Genomic DNA, 18,334 nt, shown 5'->3' with positions numbered 1-18,334 from the left:
ATTTTTCCTTTGTTTTAGTGTAAAGGAGGCCAACAGGTAAATTATAGAAATATTCATATGTAATGAACTGTTCCTCTAAAAAAATACATGGCAAATTAATATGAAAAATGAATATTAAAAAAAGAATTAATGAAATTACACCCTGAAAATATTGTTGATCTTGTCACTGTGGGAAAATTTACCACTAGAATTTATTAGAAAATTGATTGGTAGCATGTATAAGAGGAGGTATAATGTTTACAAGGGCTGGCTATTATGGTTAAATCATTCTTTTTATTTATGCACATTTTTTTTCCAATCCTTTTTGTGTTTTTTATAGAAATAAGAAAAGAAAAGATCGTTTTAGCAACGTCACAAGACGTTTTTTCATCAAGAATTTTTTTTTTTTTTTCACATTTTTAAGCAAAAAAATACATTGAAAAGCAACTTTTTCATTTTTCCCTTATCTGTTTTTTTTTTCAACACCCACTATATAAAAACCTCCGGATGCATGTGAGAAAAAACGCACTTACACAAAGATTTGATTTCAGGCAGGGGGCCACAAAATATTGTTCAGAGGGCCGTGACTCTGTGACCTTTGTTCCATGTCATCCATTTGGAATAAGAGTGAAATAATACGCATAAAATACACCTAAACGCTACTTTTTTCACACACACTCTGAACACTGCAGTTTGAACATTGTTGGGGCTAATTTATGGATTTTTATGGGCTAATGAGCTTCTCGCTGCACAAATATTTAGCCTCGTCACAACAGACCGGTGAAATCACACATACACACAGCAGAACACACAGCGACAGCGAAAGAGAAGCCGAAGAAGTGTGTGACGTAGGAATTCTGAGGCTTTAACTCTGACACTGAACAAGACGACTTTAGTGGTTTTAATGCGCAGGGTGAAGATTAAGATAGCCATCAATGACTTTCCTGGTTGGCTACTGTATTTTTTTATTCTTTCAACAGGATGTGTTCCAGGCACGGTTTGAAAAAAGGCATTCATGGTACATATTTAATTAAAAGTGAAAAATGTCTTTACGTAAATATGTAACAAATGGACACATGCAGCTTATTGACAAGAGCAGCCCGTGTATGTACAATTTTTTTATATATAAAGAAAAAATATAGATACATTTTCATGTTCAGGACCTCTCAATAGCCCAAAAATTACAGTATATAACTATATGTCTGTAAATATAAATACTTCATAAATAGACTATATGTCTATTTATAAGAGGATGAATGCTTGTACGTGTCTATATGATATGCGAATGAGAGAGTGAATAATTGTCTCTATATGACATGTGAGTGAATCATTGTGTCTTGTGCAGATGATATGAGAATGAGAGGGAGAATTTATGTGTGTGATATGTGAATGAGTGAGTGATTGTTTTATGGTTAACACTGTGTGATTGAGAGGGTGAATGGTTGCATTTTTGCACTTCTTTGCTTTTTCAGCTTTTCCCTTTAGTGGTCGCTACAGCGCATCAACTTTCTCCATCTAACCCTATTCTCTGTATCCTCCTCTCTCACACCATCTACCTTCAAATCGTCACCCTCTTAAAATAATCGCCCAAGTCATTTTTTTTACAAAAATGTTTATTTTTTTGCCTAAATCATCTCCTCATGATGCTGACCACCTCTGGCAAAATCGCCGACATCCTCAGTTAAACAGATTGTGCCATTCTACCCCTTTAGTAGAAATTGCTTATGTCAAGAGTGTGTCAAATTGTTCAGTTTTTTGTGTTTCCTGAAATATACGAAAAAATGACTGGCGATTATTTTAAGATGGTGATGATATTCTCTCTCACTACATCCATAAATCTTCTCCTTGGTCTTCCTCTAGACCTCCTGCCTGGCAGCTCCAATTCCAGCATCCGTCTACCAATATATTCACCATCCCTCCTCTGTACATGACCCAACCATCTCAGTCTGGCGTCTCCAAAACATCTAACATGTGCTGTCCCTCTGATGGACTCATTCCTGATCCTATCCATCCTGGTCACTCCCAAAGAGAACCTCAACATCTTCATCTCTGCAACCTCCAGCTCTGCTTCTTGTGAATTCATCATTGTCACCATTTCTAGGCCATACAGCATCGCTGGTCTCCCCACTGTCTCGTACACCTTTCCTTTCATTCTGGCTGATAATATTCTATCACATAGCACCCCTTACACTTTTCCCTACCCATTACAACCTGGTAGAATCCATTTCTTTACCCCTTTTCCTCACTCCCTGTCTTGAAATCCACCAACTTGTTGATCTCCACTCCCTGTAGCCTCTCCGCTCCAACCGGGTTCCTCTCATTCACACACATTGCACTCTGTTGTTGTTATTTTGTTAATTTCATGTCGCCGTGGCCTTCTAGATTCCTCTGTATGTCCAGTTCATGCGGAGAAATTGATAATAAAAGCTGACTTTGACTTTGACTTCAATGTCTTGCCATGACACGTGGATGAGAGGGTGAATTGTTTTATGTTTTATATGTGGCCCTGTGATTGACAGGCGACTGGTCCAATGGGAGCCTTTTGTCCAAGACAGCTTGGATAGGCTCCTCCCCCACAACCATCATAATAACAAACGAATGAATGAACACCAAACATGTAGAATGTGTCGGAACATCGTTCTCTTAAATGTCAATACAACATATTGATTAGATTATCCTTCATGTAATTGCTTATAATACTTTACATATTACGACATACATGTTCTTATTTTTGCTCCATTTTCCACACACACACACACACACACACCGATACACACACATTAATCTGACTCTCGTACATAAACTCTCCCAGGGGGAGGATGTTCTCACAGAAACAGAGAAACCATCAGCCCTCATGATGGAGAGCTTTCCAGGAGGTCAGGCATCAGGAGTCTCTCCGGTAAATAAACATTGGGATTTTATTTTCAGAGAGACAGAAAGCGTCCCAATTGCCCGTGAAGGCCTCTACAAATTTTTTCCCAAATATTCCCCAAAACCAGCAGTCCCATGAAGTCAATTCTGCTGCCTCAAACCGTTCACGGTCATGGAGGAGAGTCGACGTCTGCTCGGCGCATTTCGCTGCACTGTTGCTGCGGCGCAGCTGTTTGCCATTGTGTACTTGTGCACGTGTGTGTGCGTGTATGTATGTGTGTGTGTGTGTGTGTGTGTGATGGAGAGTCGGCGAGAGAGTATGAGAGAACAAGAGGCTACGCAGCATCTGTTTCTGTTCACACACTCCCTCCAATCTTCCACTTTTAGAAAAAATAAACAGCCGTTTCTTTTTTTTTCCCCCGCAGGGACCCAAAAAAACAAATATGCAGAGGAGAAAGAGGAGAAGACGGGATTTAAATGAATAAATAATATCTCCATGTGTACATTAACACCTTTCATCGCACATGCACGTCCAGCGTATAATTAATACAATTTTTTTTCACCCCCCCAATACCAAAACATGATCATCGTTCCATATATTTAACGTGCATCTCATTCGAGCAAAACAAACCCGGTCCATTCACTTTTAACACTGTCTTTACACCGCTCGATAGCTCTTGCCGGCAAAACAAAACAAAAAAAAAGAGAGAAAAGAAGTATTTTCTCGGAAGGGGGGGGGTGATTATCATGACAATGGATGCAGATGCAGCCGGCCTGTGGCTCGGTGAAAGGCGTACAAGCGGCGAGAAAGGGAGACTGGATCTTTAAACGGGGATTGGGGGTGATAGGCGACATCAATTTGAGTATGAGTATAAGAGGCTTATTAGCTCTAGATAGTTCAGGCTTCAGGAGGACAAAAAAAATACACACAAGGGTTTCTGGGTGGAGGCGCTCGACAGCAATGGCCGCAGGTAATGTTGAAATAAATGCCAGGCTCGATTCCCGTCTCTTGTGTCGTCCCTGGTTACGACGCCGAAACCCCGGTCAGGGTGTGCAAGTGCGTGCGTGAACGGCGCAAGGCGCTCGGAAAACCGCAAGGTGATGAAAACGCGATATAAGCGGAGACCATCTGTGTCGAAATAAATCACCGTGGCAACAAGTTTGACATCCGCAGGCTGACAAGACAGGAAGCAAATAAATCCGTCAGCGAGTTCCAGTAAATGGATTTTTAGACTTGCATCAACGTGCAGCAATGTCTGGTAAATATTAAATATTTCTGAGTGACAAAGAAGTTTCTTTGGGTGTGTTTATTCCAGGGCGGTGCAGCGGCGGCGCAGCGGTTAGCGCTTCTGCAGGGAGAACAGGAGGGTCTTTCTGAGAGGAGTCTCCACGTTCTCCTCGTGTCTGCGCAGGTTTCCCTCCGGGTTCTCCGGTTTCCACCTTCGGTCCAAAATCACGCAGGAGGTTCGTTGGTGACCGAGTCGTCTGAATGAGAGGTGGAATGCTGTATGTCTTGATATGACATGGGGTTGAGAGAGCAAATGGTTGTCCATATGTTGTATGGAGTGATTCTTGTACGTCTCTATATAACGTGTGAATGAGAGGGTGAATGGTTGTCTATATCAGTGTTTCCCAACCCTCTTTTGAGCCACGGTATTTTACATTAGAAAAATCGCACGGCACACCACCAAATAAATATGTCAAAAACATTTTTAACGAATTAGAATGAAACCGTAGTCTCAATTTACTTAGCGTGAAATCTAATATATCTAATATCTGTAGATTTGTCAAGTTGCAATGCAAATTTCCCACTGATGTGCAACTTTTCCAGAGCACTTTTTTGCAATGTCTGAAGACATGTCATCAATATGTTTGGAAATGGTATTATTTGAGAGAACTCTGGCGATTTCTTTATCAACGCCAGAGCCGAGCATTTCTTCTACAACGATTTTGCCGGCAGGTAGTATTAATGTTTTGCTACGGTGTGTGGCTGTTTGGATTTAGAGATGACTTCAGCAACTCTGTAGCAAGCTTTCACTGCTTTCTCACTCATCTTGGTAGTTTTCAACAATGCTGCCTGTTTGTTTACGCAGATACAAGTACTTTTTATTTTAAAAATGTATCACGCAAAGCGTCACTATCACTCCGATGCACAGATGCACAGGTTCATTCACTACCCGTTGCCATCAAATGGGCGCGCTGCCCACATAGACATAGGAAGACACATTATTTGCGTTGGATTAATAATTTTCGGACCGATCAGGTGAAAGTGGGCATTTTTCCACGGCACACCTGATGATCTCTCACGGCACACTAATGTGCCGCGGCACAGTGGCTGGGAAACACTGGTCTATATAACGGGAAATGAAAGGGTGAATGCTTGTATGTCTATATGTCATGTAAATAAGATGCTTTTCTGCTTGTCTACATGATGTGTGAATGAGAGGGTTGTGTCTATACGATATGAATGAGTCGTGTTATATCTCGATATGACATGTAAAAGAGGGAGTGAACGCTTCTATGTCTTTATCTGACATTTGAACGGGAGAGCGATGACGGTTGTATGTCTGGATATAACATGCGAAAGAAAGGTTGATGGTCGTCTCCGTAAGACGTGTGAATGAGACACCGTGCTGTTGTATATCGTTATATGATGTGCGAATGGTTGTATGTCTCCATATGTGGCCCTGTGATCGAGTGCCTCTTGCCCAATGACAGCTGGGATCCCCCCCCTTCTTCCCCCCGATGACCCTGGGTGAAGGATAAGCGGTATGGATAATGAATGAATGAATATTTATTCCCCGTTATCCCTCTGTAAAGGTATCAATGCACTTTAAATGAATTAAGTTTCTACAAAGCGTCTATATCTTCATTGGATACGTAACCGTGGGAAAAATGCTGTGAAAATCAGTCGTCAAGCCAATCGGGAAAGTTTATTTACACAATTTTGTTTGTCTTTATTCAATAATATAAAAAAAAACACATCTAGTATTATGTCACTTTTGTTACAGTAACATAAAACGCCTCATTCACACTCCCTCTTCGAAACGCCCCTAAAAAAAACTGCATTCAAAATCAATCACCGCAGTCTGTTTTATACGTGGTTTCTGTTAATAAAAGGAAACAAAAGATACACAGGGCCAATACAACCAACACATGGTGAGAGCATTTTCTCCTCGGCACTCGCAGGGGGAGTTTGAAAGGCTAGTCTGAGTAATGGGATTTAAGCGGGAGAGAGAAGCTGCCAAATCAGTTTGAGATGATGACAGAGATTTCCATAAGCTTAAAAAAAAAAATCTACGGCACTGCTTTGTATTCTTTTCCAAGCTTCCTATAGTCAGAGGTTTTCCCCCCGACTTCCCACTGCGTTAATCAATCTTTGGGGAGATTTTCTGTGCATGTGTCTGCGCGATGAATCTGGACTTATCGGTTGTTAAGCTTAACCCCTCCGCTGTCGCACACCGAGTAGAAGGCCGAGCCAAGATCTGGCCCTGCTCCCACAGGCCTTGACTTCACTGGCAGAGAGAACTTGTGCAGAATAAGGAAATATATATATATACGTGTGTGTATGTATATATATTTCTTTGTGCATACACACACACACACACACACATATACATATATATAAACGTGTGTAGATACGTATATATATATGTGTGTGTATGTAGGAATATATGTGTATATATGGATATATATATATATATCACAATCCTCACTACAATGTCTTGAATATCTATCTATGTATACACACACATATATGTATATACGTATATATATAAAAAATATATATACGTGGTTGTGTATATGTATATATGTATATGTATATGTATATATATATGGATATATATACACATATATGCATTCCAAGCTTTGTCCCCCCTCCCCATATACACACATCGGAGCGTCATCCATAAGACAGCCATTAGATCTCTCATTCACTCATTCACTTAAATGCAAAAAAATGTACTGTAAAATCTTAGTACTTCGGTCACTTTCAAAACAAATCAAAAGAAAATTGCACTCTAACCGTATCTACCTTTGCATAACTCGTCGTTGTTCTCTGTGAGAAATCATTTATAATTTGCACCGTGTGTGTCAGAGGAACGCTATTTCAACGCTTTGCATGTGTGAATGTATGGCAGTATTAACAATAAAGTTGACTTTAACTTTGATATACATTTATATATATTACCAATGCTACCATAATGGAGGAAGAAATTAATTCAGTCATTTATGATCTGCACTGCTTATCCTGCACCCTGGGAGGCAGGTGTGTTGTCAATCACACCAACATTCGCTCATTCACATGTCAAACAGAGACATATGACCGTTCGGTCTCATTCACACGTCTGGACAATTTTGAGAATCACAGAGACGCATTTTCATGTCTTAATGTTTCATTTTGTTTGTTTTTTTGTCACGCTACTGCAAGACTTTTTTTTTTTTTTTGTTTATAGGAAAATGTTTTCACTTGATTTTTCTCTGGGAAAGTTGCAGACAGAGCCATAAGATTTTTTTAAACATTTTTCCAGGTCATTTATTTGATGATTCATGTTGTTGTTAGTTCTGTGTTCTATATCTGCAATCAGGTCATTTCAATGACTTTTTACCGAACTTCGAACCAGTTCGACCCTTGGCTCGGGTCTCCAATGAATTTCCTTTTACATTTTTGGACTATTTGGACTAGAACCTGGAGGAAACCCATGCATACACGGGGAGAACATGGAGATCACACACAGAAAGGCCCCCTCTGCCGGGACCGAACCGAGGACCTCCTTTCCGTGAGTCGGATGCCTTGCACCCTGAGACGAAAGCATTTCACCAAAAAGTACCGTAAATGAAGTCCCCGTCAGCAGTCACGTCGGGCGGAGTCTCCCTGTCCTCCGGCCTGTGAGAACCACAGACTCCAGAGGAGACAACGAGAGGTGAGCGAGAGGTTGGACGTCTCCATGTGACGGTTCGCTCCGATAGTTACTTCCGCCATGTTTGAATGGGTGAATGCTATTTAGTGGAAAGTGCTTTGAAAGCATTACATGAGTGGAGATCATTTATGCGGCCCTGTGATTGACAGCTGAGCCCTCCAGGTTAAAGCCCACCTCCGACAAGGCCTAAACGTGTGGACGACTCCTGCGCCTCGGGACGCCTGAGATGGATCCGACTTGAACGGTCGGATCCATTTTGACGCTAATGCTCCGAGGTTGCGGTCCTGGCCAGAAAATCACAACCCTTTTTTGGTTATCTCTTTTTTTTTTGTGCACTCCCGTTGTATTTTGGGCTATCTGATAAACTTGTTTCTTGGTTAACTCTCCATCTCTTTTTGGCCATTTTTCCCATCAAACCTCTTCATTACCTCCCCCCTGTCACTTTAGCCATCTTACCAGCATTGACCCCTCCCCCTTCTTCCACCCTCCATCCCTCCTTCTTCCCCTTTTCCCCTCCGTATCATCACTGTTTCGGATCCCCGACGTCGGCTAATCTGATGGTAGCCATAGATTTCCCTGTCTGATCTCGACGGCGGCCATATTTTCCATTACATCAGCTAAAATATATGTATCTAATGGGGACGCATCATTTTCCAGGTCTGCGTGTGTCTGGAGGAGCGTTTACCGTAAAAGAAGAAGACGAAAAAAATAATAAAAACAGTGAGAGATCAAATGAGGAGATTTTTGGTCATAATTAAGGGCTAAGCGAGGGCCTATTTTCTGTCACATAAACAAAAAACAGATATTAATGAATGTGTTGGTTTTGATACTGAGGAGTGTGGCACTGGAAGGATTCGATTCCCAGAACACACACATGCGCGCGCACACAAGCGCGCCTACTTCGACCACTTTAAACCAAAGAAACGGGGAAAAAAAACATTTTAAATATATTTTTTCTCCCTCTACTTTTAGTCAAATTGCAGTCAAGGAACCACAAATTGGTTCTGGTAAGCAACGCGGCCCCAATGGATAAACCATTTCACAAACATGCCCTGCTGACGTCGCCCCCCCCCCCCCCCCCCCCCCGGCTTCGAGGGCGCTGTTTCTAAATCCGTTGCCATCCGTATCACTCCAGCGTGTTTTAAAAGCGTGCGTCGAGGTGTCACCCCGCCTGTTTTCTCTCCTCCACACACACATTTCTCCCCGGTGTCCTTCACACACCTCCAGTTAACCTTAAAAGCCCCCCCGCGTTGTATATTTGTCGAAAAGTGGCCTGTATCTACAACCGCCGAGATCGATCCCGGACACGAGCACGTCTCGTGGGGCTGAATTATACGTTCGATCGGTTAGGTCACGTTTTTCCGACAGCCGCTTCGGAGAAGGTTCGTCGCTATCGGTGAGCGGACGGTTTTAAGAACCGCAAACTAGCCTCACCAATCATCCGGGGGACCAGGGTTGCAAAACCAGCGTGAAGAAGAAGAAGAAGAGTAGGAAACGACATTGACAACAGAGGTTGCTACAGCGTTCATGTTCTGCATGACGGGAATAACAACCATTGACTGTTTTTATTTTCTCCTTGTATTGTGTGAAGAGCCCCGTTAGCCGTTGGCCAGCTCTGTACTTATCTTGGCCAAAATGTTGTTGTTTCTCTGAGAGCCCTGGAAACCCCTTTGTTGTGTTGCAGGCCAGAAGAGCTTAGGCTTCTTTGTTGGCCCATTCCTTGATGATTCCGCCCATTCTGTTGCAAGAAAACAGGTGACCAGGTGACCAGTTACCACCCTTTTTTAAAAAAAAAATCTCCGCAGTCCTCAAGACCAGGCAATGGGTGTGGCTCATGCATTCCACCAATCACGAAGCACCTTCCTAACATGAGTTCCGATGGAAGTGTCAAAAGACCCTGCCTCGGTAAAGCTAAAATGCCGTCAGGAGCCAAAATCCTCGTTTCCAGTTCCTATTCTGTCTGAATGCACCGATAAAGTTCCTGATAAGGTTCAGGGGCCTAGTGCCTTTTGCCAGGCTTGAATTTAGAGATTAATAATTCTGCACAGGGTGGTTGTAACGAAATTGATAATTCCCGTCTCCTTTCTTCCTGCATGCCCTCAGGTGAGATATTAAGTTTCTCCTGATGGCCTGGTTGGCGGCCTTGCATCGGAGCTCTGCCGCCGTGGGAGGACGAACGGATGAACACGTTCTAGCGTGAAGTGTTTTGCAGCCGTGAGGTGTAAAAGCGCCATGTACATGGGGAGCGTTTAACATCCAGTGCATCTAAAGATCGCTTAGTTGCAGTAAACTAGACGACGGGCGGGAAACAAAACATGCCGGGGCCAAAGTCAAAGGTGTTTGGTTGCGATCTATGTATCTGTGACGAAGGTGCCGGCGCCTTTCGAACCGCCCGCGACTTGGGACTGAGAGTCGGGAGGAAGGGGGGAAAACACGTCCGAAGCAATCTGCGTTACTCGAAGATGCGGTCTGGCGGCGCCGATTCCCCCATGGCTCGTTCACCACCCCATCCCAAAGACATTAAAAACAAATGGGTAGCTGGTAGGAGGGGGCGGCGGGGGGAGCCTGGGGGGGGTAGCGCTCCGACACAAAACAACCACTGACTGGTACTTTACCCCCCGCTAACCCGAACACGCCCCTCCCCTCCTCACTTTCCCGTCCACCCACCCACCCACCCCCACCTTTGTCCTTCTATTCCATAACCATTGTGCCCTCCTTTTCAGGCATCCTCATATCACCCATAACAAATGGGTCCCGTATTTTCCTCCTCCTCCTCCTTTCTCTTATTTTCTCCCTCTCTCTCTTACACTCTCTCGCTTTCTCTCCCTCGCTCGGTGCCGATGAAAGGCAGGCATTGAGCCGGCAGTGGCATTCCAAAACCTCAGGCCTCGGCTCCAGTGTGTCTGGCTATTCAACACTGCTGGGAGCCATTAGTTTAAGTAAGGCCTGACCCACCTACTCACCCATGGAAAACCCTCAGATCTCCTATTACACTGCGGCACGGAGAGAGCGAGAGAGAGGGGAGACACTCGGCTGCTCCTCGGCTGCAACACGTGTGCACGAACACAAGACGGGGAACGGGGAGGCGAGGGGAGGGGGTGGGGGGGTGAAAATGGAGACGGGGAAATGCGAAAAGGCGCAGGTATGACAGTGTGGCGGTGTTTGGAAGTGTCCGCCAGGCGGGATGGGAGAGCGGTGGCGTGTGCGTCTGCGGGAAATGTACGAGCGGTGGGTCACATGCTCCCTTGGCCGCGTCTCCCGAAAAAAAGTTTCCACCCGGCGAGGGCCAAGCACGACGCGAGACACCCCCCAAAATAAAACCCCCTGAACGATATTCAAGTCTCGCTTAACGTTCTCAGCAGATACGCTGTTAACGGCATCAATCTGCGCCGCTCCTGATGAATCCCAAAATGCTGCAGTTTTGGTTTTATTTTTTTTTTTTTGCTAATTGGAAAATTACACGACCGATCGGGAGTTGCCGCGCTCCGCGAGGCCAGCCCTGTTGCGGGCACATAAATGTGAATGGTTCTCATAAACAACTCCATGTTTGGGAGAAGTCCTGTTTAAGAAAAGAGTGGTCTCTCTCTCACACACACACACACACACACACGAATACAAGCCCACACACACCGATACAAAGTTGGCCGGTTCACCGTTTATGATTTCGCTCTCCTTTGGGAGCCCCTGTTTTTCTAGCAGGGACTCAAAAACCCATCAGTTGTGTCTTTTATAGCTTAAAATGAGTCCCCATGATTTTATTGTTGCGTGACATGAGTGTGAAGACGGATTTCGGCTCATGTTACGTACACAAAAAAGGTACATGTCAATGCCGTCAAACGTCACGCCGCACGCACCTTCTGTACATGCTTTTTGTTGGGCGATGCATTCACTAGAGCAGGGGTCCCAAACCCCCAGCCTGTGGATCATTTGGTACCGGTCAAAAAATAAAGTCTTTCTTGGGACAAATAATAGTTTTTTTATTTGACCTTCCGGATCTTATTTTGAAAAACAGCTGTTTCTACCATTGCCTTACTGCGGCACTTAACTCCGTCGCACCATTTCACACATCAGTTATCCCTTGAACAAAATGAGCCGGAAACAAAAGTCCCCAGAGAACCTTTTCAGGAGGAAACGCGCGATCGATGAGAACGCAGAAGCGTCGCAGACCGCCAGCTAGAAGAAGAAAGATGCATTAAAAAGAAAATATCAAAATTCCTACTTAAGTTACAGGTTCATCATACCAGGTGATACACAAGCTTGGCGCCCACTATGAATTATTTGATGTTAATTGTTAAATTATTAAATACTGTGAACTGACAAGAGTTTTTATCATTTGAACACCCGCGCTTCTAACCAGTCTGTGGAAACATTTTCATGCATAAAACTGGTCCCGGGTACAAAAAAAGGTAACTAAAGGGCAGTGCAAAGTTCAGAGTTCTGCATCTTGTTTCAGACAATAACAAACACGGAGGAGGAGCTGGCGATAATGTACATTCTAAGGATGAGGCAGCCGTCTGCATGTACATCTGGTCCGTACATATATACGGAGGATTCTTCCCTTCTGGTTCGACAGACGCCATGTTTTCTTGGCATTCTGTGCAACACTGCCCCCCAGGACTACCCGCGGTACCGCTCCATTTGCAGCATTCAGCTAGGCGTCTTCAAGCTGCCAGAAAACATGGGAAATGAACACAGAGAATGGACAGAAAGCTTGGTCTGTAAACATATTTAACGTTGTGCAAGAATGAGCTTGTATTCCTGCTTTTGAAGCCGCTTTTTAGACAGAAAACATTACAAGAACTCTCCTCGAGGGGAACCTTTCAGTACCGCATTCGCACAGACGGTACGCGACCGCGATGTGCAGGCGTTTGCAACGTGCACACTCAAAAACAAAACCAATGAAGAAGAAGAAGAAGAAGAAGAAGAAGAGACGGATGACACGGAAACCAATGGAGAACAGAGTTGCCACAGCGTTCATGTTTTGTATGGAGTAACAACCATGGACTATCAGATGGGTTGAAGTGTTTATTTTCTCCCTCCTTTGCTTCACTTTGTGAAAAACCCCATTAGCCGTTAGCCGACTCAGGTTAAAATGTTGATGTTCCTCTGCGAAACCCCTACGTCCAACATTTCTGTGTCAAGTGTCCACAAAATAGCTGACCCGTGAAACGATAGTTGTTAAAAATAGTGCTCCGCAAGAAGTATCTGGTAATGGGTGTGGTTTATTGGTTCCACCAATCACCAAGTACTTACGTCTCATGAAGAAGCACCTGCCTTGGCAAAGTTTCTAAAATGGTTTTCGGTTCTGAGGTTGTAGTTCTTCTGCTGTTCCGGCGCACGAAACAACCGTCCAGTTTCTGTAAAGGTTCTAGAAACTGCAAAAAGTTCCCAAAGTAGGAGAGCAGTGCATTTCTGCCACTCGGCGTTGAGAAAGCGAATAATTCAAAGTTAGAGTTTTTAACTCATCCTCAGCCCTCAAGAAAGACAAAACTAAATAAGTCACCGCGGATGATGCAAACGTTACATATCACTTTGTCACGATTCACATTTGGGAATATTCTCCATCTATAGCTACATAGTACACTTTTCAGGGAAAAAAAGGCAGTGACCTCACAGGATAAGGGTTGGGGGATAAAATAATTACAATAATTCAAAATAAAAAAATTTAAAAAAAGTTTTTCAATCATTTCCTTTTCTAGGAAGGCAGTGACAACACGATGTTACCTGGGATTTTGTCTGATGTCTTTGTATATATATATGTGTGTGTGTGTGTGTGTGTATTTTCCTGCTGCCAGCAGTTGATTCTATATCAAACCCTTCCCTCTCTCTCCCTCTCTCTCTCCCCAGGCTATAGGAGCAGCTGTGTTGTTCTCTTCCCTGGTGATGGCCACACCTGTGAACTGCAGGTGGTTCATCTGGCAAACGGAGCCCCGAACACCTGGCTGGCCAGAGATACGGCCTCAAGGCTTTACCCGCTCTGCACGCATGTGTGTGTTTGTGTGTGTGTGTGGTTTAGGGGGATTTCTAAAGGGCTCAATTAAAGCCGAGAGGGGAAGATAACGGCTGGCTCTACACATGTTCATGCACAGTCGTGTGTTGGCATTTTTCAAATCGAGCCCGAGACGTGTTTAGACTGGCCCGCGCTGCGGCACAGACCCCATTGGCGTGTGTGTGTGTACGTGTGTGTGTGTGTGTGTCGGTCGGGACTATTCTTTTAATTTACAGCTCTGTTTCCCTTTCGTTTCAAGACACAACAACTCGTACGACGCCTCCTCCTCCTCCTCCTCCTTGCCTTTGCCACAGTTTTGCTTATCAAGTGACACAGAAACCTCGCCACGGCACCTGCTTCCCCTCCGCCTTCACACACAACAAGCGTGGCCCTTCCCCCGGCGCTGCTCTTGAAAGGCAGCAAGCGGAGACGGCGGCGGAGGATGGGGAACATGCAAACAACAACGCCGGGAACTCGTTCCACCCACGCAGACAGAGCGTGTTTACACACGAGCACGGTGTCTTCTTGGCGGCCAGAACCAGATGACGGGAAAGGCGCGGGAGGGGGCGGGAGGGGTTCTTGAACTCAGCACCGCCCGTAAACGTGCGAGCGGCCGTGTATTTGTCAAGTTCTCCGTCGATATCTGCAGAGGAAGTGCAGGTATTCATTCATTTATTCATCCAGTCATCTATCTCTACCTGTACCTTTGGTGCCTCACTGCCTTCAACTTAATTGCTCAGGGTCTCTATTGGTCTCTATTCGTATAAAACAACCTATTTATCTATTCATCCATTCTTTCATTATCTATACCGCTTATCCTGCACTCAGGGTTTTTGGGGTGGTGCCTGGAGCTTAGCTCTGCTGTCGCTGCACAAGAGGCGGGGTTCACCTTAGACCGCTCAAACAACCACTCACGCTCTCATTCACACGTCATATGGAGATATTTTACCATTCGCCCTGTCATTCACACTTAGAAACAAACTATTCACTGATTCACTGATTTAGCCCCTCATTCACACATTAGGTAGAAACATCCAACCATTCACTCATTCTCATGTCACATAGAGACGTTCCACCATTCACTCATTCATATGGCGATGCACAACATTCGCTATCTCATAAATAGAAAGAGATAAAACCATTCACTCTGTCATTCACGTCAAATATAGATATATAACTATTCACTGATTCATTTAGACAACAACCATTCACCCTCTCATTGATGTCATTTAGAGACATTAAACCATTCACTCATTCATATACAGACGTTCAGTCTGTCATTCATATAAAGTGATACAGGTATTCCGTCTCTCATTCACGTGTCATATAAAGATAATGACCATTACTGATACATTGAGACATGCAAGCATTCACCCTCTCATTCACATGCCAAACCTTACGATCACAATTGAACATAGGGGCAATCCTTTCAAACACAAGGTTGATATGGTAAAGCAAGAAAAAGGAAAACATAATGATAAATCAAAAAATCAATAAATCAACAAACAAATAAACACGGCTCAAAACCCACGGTATTGTCAGCGGGGCCGCTCAGCCGGAGAACACGGCCCTCAGCCGGAGCCCAAACACAGCTGGACATCAGCTTTGCTCCGGGTGACGACAGGCCCAGCTGCGATGCCGTTTCTCGGCACGGCAGCGACGGCGGTGGCGGCCGGCGCAGATGGGCCGGGACGGAGGAGGAGGAGGGAAGGGGGTTGAAGAGGAGAAGAAGTCAGCAGGAGCCGGGAAAGGCCAGGTGGGTGGGATTGAGGAAGAAGGGTTGGGAATGAAATAGGAGGGGAGAGGCTTAAAAAAAGCATATTGTTTTTTCTAACATGGCCGAGATGATTCCCGCCGCTAAAAGGGGGGATAAATAACCCCCTTCTGTTCTCCCATCCCATAAAAGATCCATATTTTCCTTCATCACACTTTTGAACGGAGGGAGCTTAAATCCGAACACTGAACTTGTGTTTATGCCGCTGCTGCGACACCTGGACGCCGGGAGTCTGGCGCGGCGTGGATAACAAAATGGCGGTCGTCGACGGCGACGGAGGGCCCTGGGTTCTCCGTCTCTGTTTTGCCGGGATAACGGGCCAGCGCGGACACCACCTAATAGCCCCTGTCTCCTGTACGGCTGGTATTTCTGAGGATTGTTATTGGCGGACGGTGCCGAGCGCGAGATCCACATCTGGATTCCATCCTCGCAGCCACTCCGTGCAACGCCGCGCGGCAACAAGAAACAGCTGTGCAGAACTGGCTTCAATTAGCCTCACATTCTCCCTGACAGTTAATCCCTCTCACTGTTTTTCCTTTTTTTTTTTTTTTTCCTTTTAACTGTTCGGTCACTCCTCTTGTCCATTTTTTTTTTTTTTCTATAGCTTTGCTTCAGGTTGCCACACTGTCTGAAGTAATACAGATGGGAGGCGCGTTCAATTGGAGACAGACGGCGGCGGCGAGGGTGCAGAGGTCTCATGGAATACCGTCGTTCGTGGCGGTTCGGGGCCGAAGAGCGAGAAAAATGGTCGAAAACGTCCACGGACGCGCCTGACGGGTCATTTAGTCACACAAACAGAAGACTCTTTTCGTGGCGGTCCTCGTGTTCAGAGCGCCAGGGCCGACAAGATGACCCCGTCTGTCGGTTTATTAAACGTAAGCAAACACCGGAGCGCGTTCCAGAGGGCCAACACATGGAAGGAAAATGTCGCAGCAGAGTCATTAATCAAAGCGAACGGAGCTCACGTCGGCTCAAATGCGCAACATCTTGACTCAGCTGAACCACACCGGGGAATCCAACTCGGATTCGGTCCTAGCGATAGGAAATTAGAGCCAGATTTTTTTTTTTTTGAGCTGATCTGATGGGTCTGATGAGCGAATCTGGAAGTTTCTGCAGTCGCCGCGCCCCCCTCAGGGGTGAAGTTGGGGGGGGGGGAGTAAAATACTAACAGGTGGGGACGCCGGTGGAAAAGACCCACGCTGAGACCAGAGGGGGAGAGGAAGGGAGGCCGGGCTTGCAGCCCGATGTGCACAGATGTGCTCGCGAGAACGCACGTTTCTTAACGAAAACATGACCGACGGCGCAGACAGCACGTGACGACGCCGTCGGACGGAGCGGCAAACGGAAACACTGCGATTCTCGGCCCGAGATAAGATCGGCGCTCTCGCCTCTTCGCCAGAAGGTCCCTGGTTGGATTCGGACAGGGGGCCTTTAGGCGTGGAGCCTCCATGCTCCCCTCATGTTCTTCCGCACGGGTTTCCTCTGGGTTTCTTCAGTTTCCCCACAAAAACATGCAGGAGGTTGATTGGAGGTTCATTCGAACGTTGCCGCCCAGACGTGAATAGTTTAACGTCTCTATATAACACGTGAATGAGAGGAAATGGTTGTATGGATCTATTTGATCTGTCAATGAATATATGACATGTGAATGAGAGGGTGAATGGTTGCATGTCTCCATATGTGGCCCTTTGAACGACTAGCAACACCACCTCTCGCCAAATGATACCTTAGATAGTCCCCTTCTACCCCCCGGCAACCACAAGTGTAGAATAAGCAGTACTGATAATGAATGAATGAATGAATGACTGAATGTATAGCACAACACATTGAGCATAACAATTGAAAATCACTACAGTTCTGGTCAAGCTAACCTGCAACAAGAATGACCCTGACTTTTTCACCCCTGCAAACTTGCAGGGATGGAGATTGTGACGGGTCTGTGAGGCCTTGCCTCGGAATCCAGTGTCAGAAATTCACATTTCTACTTGGACTTGAATCAGCCAGCTAGGTGCAAAGCTAGCAAACTTCTTCTTCTTTCGGCTTTTCCCGTCAGGGGTCGCCACAGCAAGTCAACTTTCTCCATCTAACCCTATTCTCTGTATCCTCCTTTCTCACACTAACTACCTTCATATCCTCTCTAACTATGTCCATAAATCTTCTCTTTGGTCTTCCTCGAGACCTCTTGCCTGGCAGCTCAGATTCCAGCATCCGTCTACCGATATATTCTCTATCCCTCCTTTGTACATGACCGAACCATCTCAGTCTGGCTTCTCTGACCTTCTCTCCAAAACATCTAACATGTGCTGATCCTCTGATAGACTCATTCCTGATCCTATCCATCCTGGTCACTCCCAAAAAGAACCTCAACATCTTCATCTCTGCAACCTCTCGTTCTGCCTGCTGTCTTTTGGTAATTGTGCAAAGCTAGCAAACTGAATGACCAAAATAATAGGCACATTTTAACACTCATTAACATTTGTGTAGCATTTGGGCAAGGTTGAACGGATCTACATCTCCATATGACGGTAAAATTAATGCTAGTATGTCTCTATATGTGGCGTCTGGTCCAGGATGAACCCAGCGTCTCGCCCAGTAACAGCTGGCTCCAGCAACCCCACGACTGTGAGAGCAGGATAAGTAGTGGATAATAAATGAATGATTAAAAGTATGGCACCCAGATGTTGGTGCGTGCTGTAGCATTACCCTGTTGGGGAGTGTCTGATTCCCAGCGAAAACCAGCTGAGAGAGCGCTAGCAAGGAACACGGCGTCGCCTCCCCCCCCCAGCTAAGAGAACTTCA

Source organism: Fistularia commersonii, chromosome 7 (genome assembly GCF_037954325.1).
Source record: "Fistularia commersonii isolate RoL2024-O1a breed Wild chromosome 7, RoL_Fcom_v1.0, whole genome shotgun sequence".
Classification (NCBI taxonomy): domain Eukaryota; kingdom Metazoa; phylum Chordata; class Actinopteri; order Syngnathiformes; family Fistulariidae; genus Fistularia; species Fistularia commersonii.
Note: the sequence above shows the minus strand (reverse complement) of the source record.